The sequence below is a fragment of the Mus caroli genome, unplaced genomic scaffold, assembly GCF_978045245.1.
Source record: "Mus caroli unplaced genomic scaffold, Mus_caroli_1 scaffold_3, whole genome shotgun sequence".
Lineage (NCBI taxonomy): Eukaryota > Metazoa > Chordata > Mammalia > Rodentia > Muridae > Mus > Mus caroli.
In genome coordinates this window covers 92,505,258-92,512,129 of record NW_028227258.1, presented here as the reverse complement: position 1 = coordinate 92,512,129, position 6,872 = coordinate 92,505,258, and the positions used below count along the sequence as shown (strand labels likewise).

Here is a 6,872-nt window from a genome sequence, read left to right as displayed (position 1 = left end):
TGGACGCAGAGTCTGCATGCTTCCAACAGAGCAATGTGAAGGGCAGTGGAGCTACTGAGGTCAGAGGCTTAAACAAACTCTTTTGAAAATAATATGGACCAGTCAGCAGAGAGTTTGACTAATCTTACCTTCCCAGCAACAGTGAATTTGCTCCAAACAACCAAACACAGAAATATGTAATTATAGTGAGGAAACAAGGCAGAGGTGAAGCTCAGAAAAACTGCAAGCTGTTAAGGAAAAGAAGCTCCAATCGCTAAAGCAGTGTAGGCTAAAAGCCGGTCCTGTGTTCCTCATCCCCTCCTCATAGAGAAGAAGAACAACAAGGGGAGCAGATGGCTGTCCCCAACTTGCACAGGAAGAACTAGGTATGCCACCTGCTCTGGGCTGTGCTAGAATTGCAAGGCTGTGAAATTTATCACGTCACTCGTCCTTGGAAGACAAATACATGTTGGCTCATTCTAGACAAGAGAAGACACTGAAAGATCAAAGGGTTCAGTTCAAGTTCAGCTTGGTGAAGCAGCACGTTATTTGGGTTGCTTGGAAGCATGGGGGGACAGCACTGAGGCAGCCCACACCAGGTAGCTGTTTATCTCATGGGAAGGAACATTGGAGGATCCTTTGAAGACCAAATGAGTCTCATGAGCCTCATTCTCCCTCTATAAGGGAGTATTTCCTGTCATCATATCATTCTCCCTCTATAAGGGAGTATTTCCTGCCACCATATTTCTTGCACATGTTGTATGTGTGCATGCCTGTGTTTTGTGTGTGTGTGTGTGTGTGTGTGTGTGCTCGCGCATATGTATGCTCCTGTGTGGGGGCCGGAAGTTGACCTCGTGAATTGTCTTCAATTGCTCTTCCACTTCACTCACTGAGGCAAGATTTCTCAGTGAAGCCCAGAGTGCTCTGATATCGCCAGGCTACCCAGCCAGTATATGCTGGGGATCTTCTATGTTTTCCAAGGCTAGAAGTACAGGTGTGCTGTCCCACTCACTCGGCATCTACATGGACTTTGGATTGCTGGACTGCAGTCCTCACACTTGTGCAGCAATTGTTTTAAACTACTGAGCCAGACATTGTCCCAGTTTCATAAGGGTATGTTAATAGGCTCCATCTCCTGAGACTGTGGGTAACTTCAAGGCAGTGATGGTCAGGTCTGATTTAACCACACTATCTTTCTTTGCATATATATGGAGGCCCGATATTGACGTTGGGTGTCTTCCCCAATCATTCTCCACCTTATTTTTGAGACAGACTCCCTCACTGGGCCTGGAACTCACTGTTTCAGCTAAGTGGCCAGTCAGTGGATCCCCATACCTACCCTTTTTGATCCTCTATGAACTTGGTTTCAGATGTGTGTCTCTACACTCAGCACTGATGTAACTGCTGGAGATTTGAATTCTTGTCCTTTTGCTGGAATGCTAAGTCCGTTACCTTCTGAGCTATCTTCCCAAGAGAGATCTTGAAATATTTTGTACTGAAAATATAGAACTGGCAGTAGCTTGGAGCAAGGGGAGATAACTGAAGTAATGCGTCTCCTAAACGATGGGCTCTTCTGTATAACTTGTGACATTTTCCCTACATGTCACCGTTAATGCTGGAGCTGCCAACTCTCATCACTCCTGTATTATGTATGCATGGCACTTTCCAACATAGACAGCTCCTATTTTTTTTTTTTTTTGGTCTATGTATGCTGACACCATCAAAGAAAGTGCCATTTCAGAGCTTCTTTTGGAGGCTGTTGTAAAAAGCTTCCAAAAGATGCAGTATTTCTTAGCCAAGTGAAACTTTGCCCAGGAAGAGTCTTGACTGTGGGCAGACAGAGCCCTGCAGTGCTCAGTATCACACTTGACATTTCTGCTTGTGACATGTCAAAACCATTTGCTGTTTTCATAGGCATGTGTTCGCATAAAAAGCCTGTCAAACATCTTAACAGAAGTTGTGCTCAGTGTTTGGGAAAGTGTTAAGTTCCAAACAGCGACATCTTTTCAAGAGTTTTTGTTGAGAAATGGGACCCAGATACAAAGTAGTCCTCTGTTCTATACATAACGGGCTCTGCCAAGAGCAGATCTTGTAACAAGTGGTTGCATGTCACAGATGTGCTTTCTTTGTTTTGGGAGAAGGAGAAAAATCTACCATTAAGTTTGACACAAGAGTAACTATTAGTGGCTCAACTCACTTGACAGTTTTGAACACCTGCTTAGGTAACTTTAGTGACTGAAGGCTCTGTGGTGACTCTGTGGGTACTAGGAAACAATTAGCTTTTGTTTTGTTATTTGTTAAAATACAAAGTTTCTTTTACATGCATGTCTTTGGTTCCTCACCAGCTCCACATCTGGCCACCACTGTTACTTTGTCCCATCATTAGGTTCCATACATGCTTAGAACCAGGGAAACAGTGAAGTTTGAGCCTTGAAAGCTAAACAGGTATTTTTGGACAACACATGCCTGGCAGTGGGACCTGGATTGCATTTGTCAGAAACAGTAGGGAAAGTTCTCACTTTGCATTATCATAAGGACAGCCAGATATCAACTGCTGCAGAAGTAAGGTAAAATATTTCAAACTGTTTAGATCGTTTTCTCAAAGAGACTTCCTCCACTACCTAAGATCCTGAATGGCTTTTTGGTCAGTCATCAGGAAGCAGTTCCTCACACTATTAATGACCCTGGCTTCTATGGTGGGAGGAGAACCACCTTTTCCATACTTGCTTATGTTTTTGCCTTAATATCGTCTACAGAACTAGGTCCTTGGTGTTTTAGGCGTTTCCCCTCTGTTTTATTTATTTGGAAGGACTCTCGGCCTTTTCATGTTTATGGTTTTAAGTCTCTTCCATTCTGGTTTGATTTTTGTCTATTTCTGGTTAGGGTATCGCATACAGCCTTCTTCCCTGGAGCTTTTAATTTTGCTTCCCCCCCTGCTGTTCTTCATCATCATCTCCTTCATCATCATTGTCATCATCATCATCTCTTCTTCATCGTCATCATCTTCATCAAGTTTTACTCTTTTTTTGTGGAACCTTGTTGACAGTTCCTGGGGAAATTACTTAAAGCTTTTACATCCCCCTTCTTTTTCTGACTCTGTGTCTTCCTTTCCAGCTCCCGGGGCTCTTCACTGACATATCCAGGCTCTGAACCACAGTTCAACCCTCAGACAACAGCTGGTGCAATTTCGAAGCCCCCAAGGGAACCTGCTGGTTGTACAGACATTTTCAACATTACCAGGATTACTTTAACTGGACTCTCTTCATAATTCCTTCCTTCTCTTGAAAAGGTATGTACTTTATCTTTTGTCCCTGCCCTGACCTTTTTTTCTTTTTTTAAATAAGAACTGGAGCTTATTTTCATCAGAATCCACCTTAAAGTTATCTCGTTTGTTGGCTTTGGTTCACAAGAGAAAAGATAGTTCTGAGGCCTCGGGGGGCTCATGTCCATGCCCACCTAGTCTTCTTGGAGGGAGAGGCATGCACTTTGGTGTGAGAGATATGTGATGTTGATAACTGGCTATCGCTCCTCAGAACAGCTGTGCAGGACAGAATCATGCCAGCAGATGATTAGCTTTCTGATCAAACTGATGTTGGAAGCAGCAGAGTCCTGAAACTGATGCTAAAGCCAGTGATGTGTCAGTTCCTGGTAACATGGCAGAGTTCTGTCATGTTGTTGCTCAGGAATCTTGAAACAGATCTGGGTTTATAATTTCTTTCTTGTTAACAAAAATAGCAGCAATGGGTAAGGCCTTGCTCAAGACACCAGACTAATGTGGAGATGTTTGATTCTAATTACCACCGGGAAAATGCAGTAGTCATTAGCAACTGCAGAAGGATTACTTCCAGAACTGTCTTTGTTAGGAATCAAATTTTGATAAATGTATAAACAAATTGGGCTTTTCAGTGCCCCGTTTTGTCTACATGTGGGATTGGTTACTTGGCCTCTGTACTTCTGAGTCTCTCATTGGTGTTGAGAACATCTTTCTAGGGGATGTCTGCTAATTCTAGTCTTTCGTGGAACGGGGGTTTTTCGGATTAAAACTTCCAGACCATAGTCCATCATTGAAGGAAGCCAGGACAGGAACTCAAACAGGGCAGGAATCTGGAGACCGGAGCTGATGCATAGGCCATGGGAGGGCACTGTTTGCTTGGTGCTTCCCATGGCTCTCTCAGCCTGCATTCTTATAGAATCCAGGACTACTAGCCTAGGGATGGCACCACCCACCATGAGCTGGCCCTCTTCCATTGATCATTAATTGAAAAAAATGCCTTAAATAGCTGGATCTCATGGAGGCCTTTTCTCAACTGAGGCTCCTTCCTCTCTAAGGACTCTAACTTGTATGCCAAGTTGACATACAAAACCAGTCAGTACAATTTGTCAACTTGACACACAAACAAGTCACTATCAAGCCACAGTCCTTCTTTCTTATCCATCCCCAAGATCTCACATTAAAACATAAATAACTAAAAGTTCCACTGCCTTTACAAATTAAAACACATTAAAATTTCCGCCTCTTTAAAATATCCCATCTCTCTGAAAATCCAAAATCTCTTTTAAAAGTTTCAACGTCTTTCAGCTGTAAACTCCTGTAAAAATCACGGTTAAATTAAATCCCTTCTTCAAGGAAGAAGAACCAGGGCACAGTCACAATTTGACCCAAGCAAAACTAAACTCCAACAGTATAACTCAATGTCCAATGTCTGGGATCCACACATGATCTTCTGGACCTCTTCAGAGGGCTTGGGTCACTTCTTCAACTCTACCCCTCTGTAGCACACACAGCTTGTCTTCTAGGCTCTAGCTGGTTTCACTCCACTGTTGCTGCTGTTCTTGGAGATCATCCCATTCCACTAGCATCTCCAAAACTGCTGAAGTTTATTGCTGCAACTGGGCTGCACTTTCATCAATAGCCACTCATAGGCTCTCTTCATGACGACAAGCTTCAACTTCTTTATATGACACCCCCACCTCCGCCCCTGGGCCTTCAACTGCTACTGAGGCTATAGCTTCACCAATGGCCTTCCCTGGCCTCTCACAGTGCTAAGTGTCAGCTGCTTTCCATGACCCCTTCATGCTGTCAAAACCAGTACTACCTGAGTGACTCTTGGACTCTTACATTGTCTGTCTGCCAACACGAGGTTCAAACATGGCGGCCTCTGCATCACAGCTTCACTGTGGTCTCAGGAAACACTTGCCAGAATATTTCACCTCAGTGATGCTGGTCTTGTCTTGTCTTGTCTTGTCTTGTCTTGTCTCGTCTCGTCTCGTCTCGTCTCGTCTCGTCTCGTCTCTTCTCTTCTCTTCTCTTCTCTTCTCTTCTCTTCTCTTCTCTTCTCTTCTCTTCTTTTCTTTTCTTTTCTTTTCTTTTCTTTTCTAATTAGGTATTTTCTTCATTTACATTTCCAATGCTACCCAAAAGTCCCCCCTACCCTCCCCTACCACTCCCCTATCCACCCACTCCCACTTCTTGGCCCTGGCATTCCCCTGTACTGAGGCATATAAAGTTTGCAAGACCAATGGGCCTCTCTTTCCAGTGATGGCCGACTAGGCCATCTTCTGATACATATGCAGCTAGAGACAAAGTTTGGAGCTGAGATGAAAGGATGGACCATCTAGATGCTGGTCTTTTCTTAATCACTGCTAATTTCTTAAAGCTAACCAGCATCAAGCATCCCACTAATGCAAATTTTGATTTAGTAGTTCTGGTATCTTATTAATCATGGCTGACTCTTCAGCCCCAGCTAACCAGAACTACCGAATCTTAAATCAAAACAGCAAACAGCACTGATAGTCTTTAAACTTCCCTGTGAAATGGCACAAGCCAGGCCTTGCACTGTCTGCTTTGCTCTCCACGTGCTTTTTTTAATATTTATATTGGTTCTTTGTGAATTTCACATCATGTGCCTCGACCCCACTCATCTCCCCCTCCCACATACTAATCTTCCACCCTTGCAACCTGCCCCCCAAAAGTAGAAAAGAAGCTGGAAAAAAGTGGAAGCTGTAGTGTGTCACAGTGTGTCCCACGGTATACTCTTTAGTCTACACTTCTTTGCTTGCAAATGTTCGTTGCAATGACTCATTCCAGTATGAGGCCTCTGACTTCTGCTACACTATCAATACTAGAACCTCACCGGGACTCTTCTCTGATACCCTGTTGTTGCCCTGTGTCACGGACATTCTGTAGTTTTGGATCTGTAGGACGGGTCCCTTCAGGTACTTTAGCAGTTCATCAATGGGCTAGATGTTGGGGTGGGCCAATTCAAAGCCTTGGATCTGGGCCTGAGAAGTACTGGAGCTGGTCAGTACTGCCAACATTCTTGCACTCACACCACAGGGTTGAGCTTTCCTGCCCTGCCCTGCCCTGGATTGGCTAATCTAGTTCTGTGACCAGCAAGGGGTGGATCCAGTTCTCCTTCATCAGGGACAGCTCTAATGTGCTGCCTAGGTGAGGTGCAGGGCTGGCTTTCCCATGCTCATGCTCACAGGCAACCCTCCCCTCTGCCTTTCATCAACCAACACTAGCTCTACCTTATTGCCCAGGTGAAGTACAGGGCCCAAGTGTTGCATCAAGTGAGGAACAGGGCCAGTTCTTCCAGTCTTATGACCTAGGGGCCAGCTCTCCCAGTTGCCATAGGTGGCAAGGGATGAGAGAGGAGAAGAAGGCATTTATTCCTCATTCCTGGTACCATGTGGCAGACAAGTGGCACGGCTGCTGGGGACAGCATACCATGACAGGGACTGCCCATCACAGGCCAGGATGGAGACATCTCAGAAGCCTGTGGTGGCTGCTCTTTGTAAAAAAAAAAAAAAAAGTTGTTCCCATTTCTCCTAACCTTATCACTGGACAACAGCTATATAGATTTCATTTGTGTGTGACTGTTTTTCAGTTG

At 44.5% G+C, this 6,872-nt stretch overlaps 1 pseudogene; it reads right to left on the bottom strand.

The window, feature by feature from the left end:
• Positions 1 to 2,578: 2,578 nt before the first annotated feature.
• Positions 2,579 to 3,438, bottom strand: LOC110291838 (nucleophosmin pseudogene; annotated as a pseudogene).
• Between the last annotated feature and the right edge of the window lie 3,434 nt (positions 3,439 to 6,872).